At 47.0% G+C, this 8,423-nt stretch overlaps 1 long non-coding RNA gene across 2 annotated transcripts; it reads right to left on the bottom strand.

Annotated features, from left to right (window-relative positions):
• Positions 1–492: 492 nt before the first annotated feature.
• On the bottom strand, positions 493–5,691 carry LOC133280328 (uncharacterized). Of its 2 annotated transcripts, XR_009747124.1 has the most exons (3): positions 4,839–5,689; positions 3,438–3,646; positions 493–1,030 (listed from the first exon to the last, which is right to left on the bottom strand). It is a non-coding gene; the product is annotated as an uncharacterized LOC133280328 (long non-coding RNA). The 2 variants fall into 2 exon arrangements; XR_009747123.1 differs by lacking the exon at positions 3,438–3,646 and having other exon boundaries at positions 4,839–5,691.
• Positions 5,692–8,423: the final 2,732 nt, after the last annotated feature.

Here is an 8,423-nt window from a genome sequence, read left to right on the forward strand (position 1 = left end):
CAATTTTAACTGGAAACTGTCAATTAATACTTTTATCCCTCATTGTGTCAGTCTTATCTACTACAGATCAAGCCAAGTTTCTGTGAAGGGTTTCCATAATACATTGGTATGGAAAATAGTACATCAGGTTCACAAGAATAAAGCTTTGACCAGTGAAGCTCTCACTTAAATGGTGTTAAATATAAATCGTTGTATGAAAATGAAAAGTGAGCCAGTGATCCAATCCATTTTAAACACAAGTCCTCCCAGGGAAAGTCTTAGATGTAAACAGATGAATAACCCAATCCCTATTCTGCTGAGATTACACATCTTTGAATATGTGCCTTTAAATTGCAGAGAAGCCAATGAAACCGATTTCCCATACTATTTATGTCTGTAAGACCCAGCCATCTTGGAAGGGCAGCACTAAAAGCTGCTCTCCTGATATGAGTAGTATTTGTCTCAGGCTCCTTATATGACTTGTTTTAACAGATGACAACCATGAAGGGAAAGTGAGTTTAATACCGAGTTTATTCGTGATAGGAAAACTTTCAGAACAAATGCAGTTAATTGCAGCAAAAGAAAAACATGCATGATAATGGCTCCATAGAGGCAATGCAGCAACAAGGTCTTTCCAAAGCAAAACCATCACTCCAGTCCCCAGTTTTACAAGCTTGTTTGCCAGGTTTCACCAGTTGGGAAAAGCTCCCTTTGGTACTCCCTCCCAAAGCACAGCTGCTGTTCCCCAGCATCATTCCCCCACCAGGCCAAGGCAGTCCAGGCCTTTACTTCATACTCACTATCCAGAAGAAGGGGCCACAGTTTCAGATTACAGCAACGTAAAAACAACAACCCACCATTTCTGTAGCACCAGCCACTTCCCTGTTTCAGTGAAACTCGTAATTTACACCAGCTCAGAATATGCCCTTCTCTTTTAAGTCCTGAAGCTTGCTTTTCTCCTACCTTGCTATGTAACTATTTTCTCTGCATTACTTGGATGTTTCAGATCTGCTGTGCTCCTTGCAGTATGGATTGCTTGTTCATACATCTCCTCCTGCAAGCCAAAGACTCAGTGTCAGAAAGAGAAGGCACAAATTCCACACTGGGTAGAGCTCTTATTATCAAAAGAGCACTAAATAAATAAATAAATAAATAAATAAATAAATACAGTGCATTTGCCATGATCTATCCCTGGATACAAATATGTTTCAAATTAAAGAAAGACTAGATATGGCTGCAGCATAAAGAATACTTTGCCGAGTAGAAAATCTGGTAAACTTATGTCTTTTCCAGATATATCTACTACATTGTACTTTAAAATTACCATCATGTTTTTCAGCCACATATTCTTGAAATTGTGTCCCTGACTGTTAGTATAATAGGGTTTTTAATTTTTTTAAAGTCTTCAACTTTCTTAGACACTTTTTTCTTTCCTTTCTCTCTTCTAACATCTCCCTCGCTGGTATTAAAACATACAACATAACCTAACTTCCTAACAAGACTGCCTACTTCTTCACTGTGATTTCATGACTTCGTCAGGACCTTTCTAGATACAGCTTCTCCTAGAAAGGTTTGGGGAGGGAGAGGGAAGTAGGGGAGAGGTGTCAATACTACAAAGTTGACAGGGTTTATATGTATGTATTTATGCCTTGTATATGTCCTAGGCTCCTGGTTTGCTTGCTTGCCAGTATAATTGATTGACTGCATCCCGAAAGATGTTTATAACAACCTGCAAGTCCCGTATTTTTGCAGATCTGCGAACGCCCGAAGAAAAGCAGGGACCCGGTGAGCTCCCTGTTGGCTCCGTTCCTGCAGCCTCAGATAGGAGCGTTATTCTGGCGGTGCTTATAACTAACACTGCCAATGAGCTGCCCTTCTTCCTTCGCCCCCACCCCTCCCTGATCTTTAGGGCAGCCCACGCAGCCGAGGGTATCTGCGCGGCCGCGGCACAGCTAAACGGCTCTCGGGGATTGAGGGGCCGAGCCGGGAAAACTAATCAGCGTGTCTGTGCCCCGGCTCTGGGGACAGCGGGGTCCTGGGGTTTCCTGTCTGTTTCAGGGGCGTCCCCGTCATCACAGGGTGACAACCGGATCTCGCCACTGGGAGATAATAGAATATAAAATAAAATTTAAAAAAATAGAAAAGAAATAAATCCGTCCACAGATTACGAGGTTTACTCCAATTCAAAGCATCAGGCTGGGCTTTGCTCCACCTGCCAGGGCCCAGGGCCGGGAGGATCCCCCTGCCTTAAACCTCCCTGCTCCCGGGGTCTTTTCCATGTGGATCCCATTATCATCATTTGCTCCTAGTATAAAGGGGATTAAAGCGATTAGAAAGAAAACAATTAAATGATCTTTCCATTTACCTTTTCATGACGGTTGCAAGCGGAAAGGGGGACGGGCTTTTACTTGGAGCAACCGAGATAGGGTTTCTGACTCCTTTTAGAAGGGTTTATTTTTGAAGGAAAGGAGGGGAGGGGGGACCCTCGCCACTTGTCAACTGTTTTCCAAACACTATATTAATGCTGGCCAGACCTCTGTCGTACGTAACGTGACCCTAGTATTTTCCAACCTGTAATCGTTTGTTAAGTCTCAGCGTTGAATAATGAAAGCAAAACAAAATCCCAAAATTCTCAGACGCTCTGGAGTGGGGTTTGTGTTGTTCTGGAGTGGAAAGGTGGGGAAAAAGGTTTGGGGGCTGTTTGGTTGGCAGGGGGGAGGGCTGTGTTTGTTTTTTTTCCTACGACAAGCAAAATCCCTGTATTTCAGCATTGGAACAAAGCCATAATCCTGACGAAAGGATTTAAACATTTTAGAATAACAGACAGATTTTAATCTAATGATGGGGATAACCTTTCTTCAGTCTCTTTTCCTTTCCAAAGGAAAGTGCTCTGAACGAGCGGCAATCCCCCTTGTACCCATACGCTCCCACTCGCGCTACAGCCAAGCGTTCACGTAAATATCTTTATGAACCCGTATTTCAGTTTTTGCTGTTTTCGTTTGCACCGATCCAACGAAAGAGCTTAGAACCTTGTCCACGGAAAGGTAACATTTCTAAACGTTAATTAGCCACGCCACAAGCGCCTTCGCTTTCTTTTTCTTTCCAAGTCACGTTAACATTAAAGAGAGTATGAACCTACAGGGGCCCACCCGGAGAAATTCGCGCAGTGGATTTAAAGGGATGAAGACTCCCCAGAGACTACAGGAGCTGCGCCCATTATTCTCCCCACCACACGCCAGTGGTGCCCCCCATTCCCGGGTCCCCGCCCCGCTGTCGGGGCGGGCTGGGGGCGGTGGGACCGACCGCGCCGGCACCGCCTCCCATTCCAGCTTCGCTCCGGCTCCGCTCTGCCGCTGCCCGCAGACACGGAGTCACCGAGACCCGTCTCTGACCTCTGAAATGGGCACAGTCGGCAGCACAGCCCTCCCCTCCCCGCTTCACAACTGAGTGACACCGACCTAAACTCAAGGGTTACGCCCCCGAAAGCTCCAGTGGTGGTAGTGGAGGAGGTAGATGAGCCGGAGACATTCAGAAAATGCGAAGTGTACAGCCGTAATGCCTCTGCTACCTGAAGGCACAACGCCAGAGCGGATAATTCCGTAAACTAATCACTCCGTTTGACAACAAGCAGATCAAAAAGAGAATCTCGTAGGAAGAACGTCAGGATCTGCAGGGGGGAGAAAACATTTCTGTGCTCCCTGCACATGCGAAAACCCCGACAGCAATGGTGTGGGTGCTCGGCTCCCAGCGTCTCTGGGCGTGCCGGCTGCCCACGGGCACACCTCGGCTTGGTCGGCTTAAAAAGCTTCTTCTAAAGCTGAAAAATCTCTGTTATTTAAAATAGTAGATCCTTCAGGGTGAAGCGAGGAGGACAAATCCCGTTTGTCGTCAGAAGTTCATTTTCAGCTACTAGAGGAGTTTCTCACTCTAAATATTTTTCTTTCCTCTATAAAAGTTATTGCCCTGCTTTCATAGTTACTAAAAACTTCATTCGGCAAACCGAAGCCTAAATCCCGGCATTCATGTGGCAGTAATTCCTTTAATAAATACTTGGCATTACCGCGCAGTGCCCCTTGCCCGTGGGTCTCCTCCACAATCCAGGCAGTGTGATTTCTACCCGCCGAAGGGGTCATTAATACCAAACCCGCTGGCGCGAGCCGCTCCTCCATCACCAATAAAGTCTTTACAGCCGCGAAAAGGGCTCTGAGAGTGTCTTTGTAGAGCCTGCTTTTCCGCGGGCGCTGCCTGAGCGCGGTTTTCTCTAATGCCCCCTTTCCTGATCTTATTACCTGGTTTGCAGTTTATGGACACTAAAAGCTCCCGCATGAGGGGAAGGGGAGAGGCAGGGCGCGGAGCAGGTGCCGCTCCGCGCAATTTTTATTTTTCTCCTCTTTAATGCAAAATAGGCAAACCCTCGGCTTTACTCCCACCTCCCCAGCCCTTCCATTTCTTCGCGGAAGAAGCGCAAGGAGCGCCGGAGGCGTAATGCCTTTTACCCTGGCATCGGCACCAAGGGGTCCGCTTGGCTGTACAGCGCTCCTCTCACGCCAGCATCTCCGCCGGCGCGCAGCGGCCGCGGGGCTGGCGCTAAGAGAGAGAGTAAAGCGAGGCGAGGGGGCTACTGGACAAGACGCTTTAGGGCTGCGGACTGTCCCCCCCCGACGCCCGCCGGCGCGGAGCCGGCTGTGTCCGCCCCCCGGCGTAGGGCAGGCAGCTGCCGGGAACAGGGCAGCCAACGTGAGGAAACGCCGAGAGGAGCGGAAAGGAGAAAGAGGGGAAGAAATAACCGAACCAAGCCAACAAACCTCAAACCACCACCGACAAAACCGCCCAGCCTACAGCGACCAAATCAGGTTTACCTTTCGCGGCCCGAGGGATGCCATAACTCTCCCTTCTGTCTGGACGGGCTCCCCTCAGAGGTCCGCCGTCCCCTCCGGTAGCCGCTCCGTCTGCCACCTAGAATGACACACCAGCGCGGTAACACGCTGCAGCTGCCCCGAGGCCCGGGCACGGCGCCTCACAGCCGTGCCCATGAGGGGGGAGACACCACCACCCCTCCCTCCATATAAGGCTCTCCGGGAAAGCCCTGGAGGACCGGCCGGTGCCGAGCATCGTCCTCGCCGCTTCGGGCCACCCCACCCCGCCTTACACGAGGAAATCTTCCTTCTCCAACAATAGTACCCTGGAGGTTTCGGTGGGTTTGGTTTTATTTCTGAGGGGATGTTCTTAGGTTCAGACCCTCCGACGTGCTGGGAAAAAGCCGCCCACTCATCGGGGCCTCCCCGGGCACTGGGGCGGGGGTCAGCCCCTCGGCCGGAGCCCTCTCCCGCCCCGACGGCCCGTTAAACCCCGCTCCGCCACTCGCAAGCCGATCCTCGGGGTCAGGCTGTCAGGAGTCCTCCCTCGTCCGGCCGTTTGGTTTAAAACTGCCTCCGGAGAAGCACAAATAAATAACTTATTCTGGAGGAGGGGAAAAAAAATTAAACCCCCAAGCTGACAGGAGCTACAGGCGCTAAATACGTGTAGGGACGGGAGAAAGAGCAAAAGTAAATAAATTTCCGTTACTTAATTGAAAGGCAGAAGCTAGCCCTTTGTGTACACAGCGCTTCAGGGAGAGGAAAGCCAGAGCAGGGGCGCGGGGGGAGAGCTGGGGCCGGCCGGGGGTCTGCCGCCGCCTTCAGATCCAGCCCCGCTGCTTCCCCCACACGAGGGAGGAAACAAGGAAATAGTAATAGTAATAGTAGTAGTAGTAGTAGTAATAATAATAATTTGTTACGATAATAATAACAATAATACGAGGAGGGGGAGGAAGAGGAGTCCAATAACATGGAAGAAGTGATGGGGGGCACACACGGAAAGCTTACCTGGCACTGAGGAGCTGGGATATTTACTTGAGAAGCTGGAAAGGGCTGCGGTGACAGTGCTGGACATGAGAGTGGGCTGCGCCTGGAACACCATCGAGAAACCTGAAGTGAGGCTGAAAAGGTGCAAATAAAAGCAAATGAAAGGAAATACCACTTTTTTTTTTTTTTTAATTTTCTTTTAATCTGTCTGTAAGTCGCCTGTGCTGCTCGAGGAGTGCAGTGGGACTACTGAAACAACACGGCCTTTTATCTGTGTAAAAAAAAGGCTTTTAATGCTTTTTTTGCTTTTCTTTTTAACTAAGTGCTTTGGCAAATATACTCATGTTTCTCTGCACAGAAGCCAAAGAATCAAACACAGTCTCCAAAATCAGTTATATCTTGATTATTTGGGGCAAAATCCAAAGCTTTCTAATTCTGTGCTAATATGATAAAGGACTGTAAATGAATCTCTAGAGGAGGCTTTTTGGTGTCTCTTATACACTGACAAGTTTTTTTCTCTGCATTTATCATCATGTCAAATAAATCCCCAAATGTATGGGATGACGCACACAACCAAACCCTTTCACTGTGAAGATATTCACACCATGTTTGCTTGAAGAATCAGTCTCTTCTTTTTCAGCTTGAAAGCATGCATAATACCAAAGGACACTCTGAACACGCGCTTCCAGACTGCAAATCAATCTTATTCCTTCCTCTAAGCCCCACAGTAATTAGTAACAACTGCAATTAACAGCTTCAGTTTAGTGTCTCATGGTGTTCTCCAAAGGAAAATATACTGATAATCTGCACTTGGCACATCTTAGTGTTACTACCATATGCAGAGCAACTCTCACACGTTTTCTTTCTCAAATGTGACATTCCAGGCGTCTCTCTCCAGGGTATCCAGGGGAGCCTTACCCTACCAGTCTTGAACCGGTTTGCAACAATTCTGCCCCTTCCCAAGTCAGCCTTGCCTTCGACACTGATTCCAGAATCTTTTCCATTAAAACCAGCAGGCTGGTGACTCCAAGGGCCATATAACCAGTTCCATTCAACTGTTTCAGTTAAGAAAAGAAAATCAGTCTGTTAACAGACCTGTCCTAAAACTGAATTAATGTGCACATATGCATATTTCTACCAATGCGAGTAATTTTTCTGATACCTCTCCTGTATATTGTGGATGCAGTCAGCAGTGTCTTTGCAACTAATATGTTATTATATATGACATTGTCGTGGTTTAAAGCCAGTCAGGTAACTCGTTCGCTCACTCCCCCCCCTTCTTTCCCTCCCCCTACTACCGGAGGGACGGAGAGGAGAATCAAAAAGAATGCAACTCCCACGGATTGAGATAAGAGCAGTTTAGTAACTAAGGTATAACACAAATCACTACTGCTACCACCAATAATAATAATGATAAAGGAAATAACAAGGGAAGAGAATACAACACCTCAGCACCACCCGACCGATAACTCACCCCCCCCAGCCTGACCAAGCACCGACCGATACCTCCTCCAACCCTGCAGACTCCCAGCCCTTCTGGCTAACTCCCAGTTACATCCTGGGCGTGACGTGCTGTGGTATGGAATACCTCTTTGGCTAGCTTGGGTCAGGTGTCCTGTCTCTGCTTCCTCCCGGCTTCCCCTCCTCCCTGGCAGAGCATGAGGCTCACAAAGTCCTTGGCCAAACCAAAACATCCTTGTTATCAGCTCTGTTCCCGAGCTGAAAGTCAAAACACTGCACTGCACCAGCTACCAAGGAGAAAAATGACTGCTACTGCTGAACCCAGGACAGACATATATATATAATAACATATATAATGTTATTCCATATGTGTATAATATTCTTGATATGCAGGTGCATATCTGGGTTTACCAGGAACAGAAAGGTTGAAAGGGACCTGTTTAGTATCATCAACACTATCTAGTGTTGTGCATCCACTCCTAATCAGATGGTGCAACTACAGAAGAGCAATGGCCTCTTAATTCACAGCACCATAAATGTGACTGCAGAAAGACTTACAAAAAATAGCTATCATCTTCATTTACTGTTTTCATTTCCTACTATCTCAATTTTCCAACTAACAGAAACAGTGTTTTGAAAGTGCAGTTTTATGTAGAAATACAAAGCTGATCAGAAAAAGAAGTAAGGTTAATTTATTCCTTAAAAAGGTGTAGCCATTCATGAGGTGTAGAAGTGAAAACTTTTGATTGCCTAAAAAATTAAAATCTTCTTAAGTTTTAAAAAGAAAGTGTACTTTTCATTTACAAGTTCACTTCTAAGGTTTAGTTATGGAAATGTTCTTGAGTTATGGAAATGTTCTTGGATTACTTGCTGCACAGGCAACTACAGACTTTTAAAAAGGAAATTTTGCTCCAAGAGATCCCATTGGTGACTTCCAGTGCTCCTAATGGAGCGCAGCAGCAGTTGCTCAGTAGTTAGCAGCATTAATCAGGATTCTGAGTCCTGCAGTTTAAAGCAGTGAACAAGTAAGGTAAACAGCTATAAATCCTTATGTCTTGGAGAGAAATCCTACATTAGCCTATCGTGTGAAAGGGTAGAAAAGAAGGCAAAAAGAGCCTTTTCTGGCTCTGTTGTCAGCAT

This window comes from Pezoporus flaviventris, unplaced genomic scaffold (genome assembly GCF_033815535.1).
Source record: "Pezoporus flaviventris isolate CSIRO_AGI_PZ_B2104156 unplaced genomic scaffold, CSIRO_AGI_Pfla_v1 ptg000002l, whole genome shotgun sequence".
Lineage (NCBI taxonomy): Eukaryota > Metazoa > Chordata > Aves > Psittaciformes > Psittacidae > Pezoporus > Pezoporus flaviventris.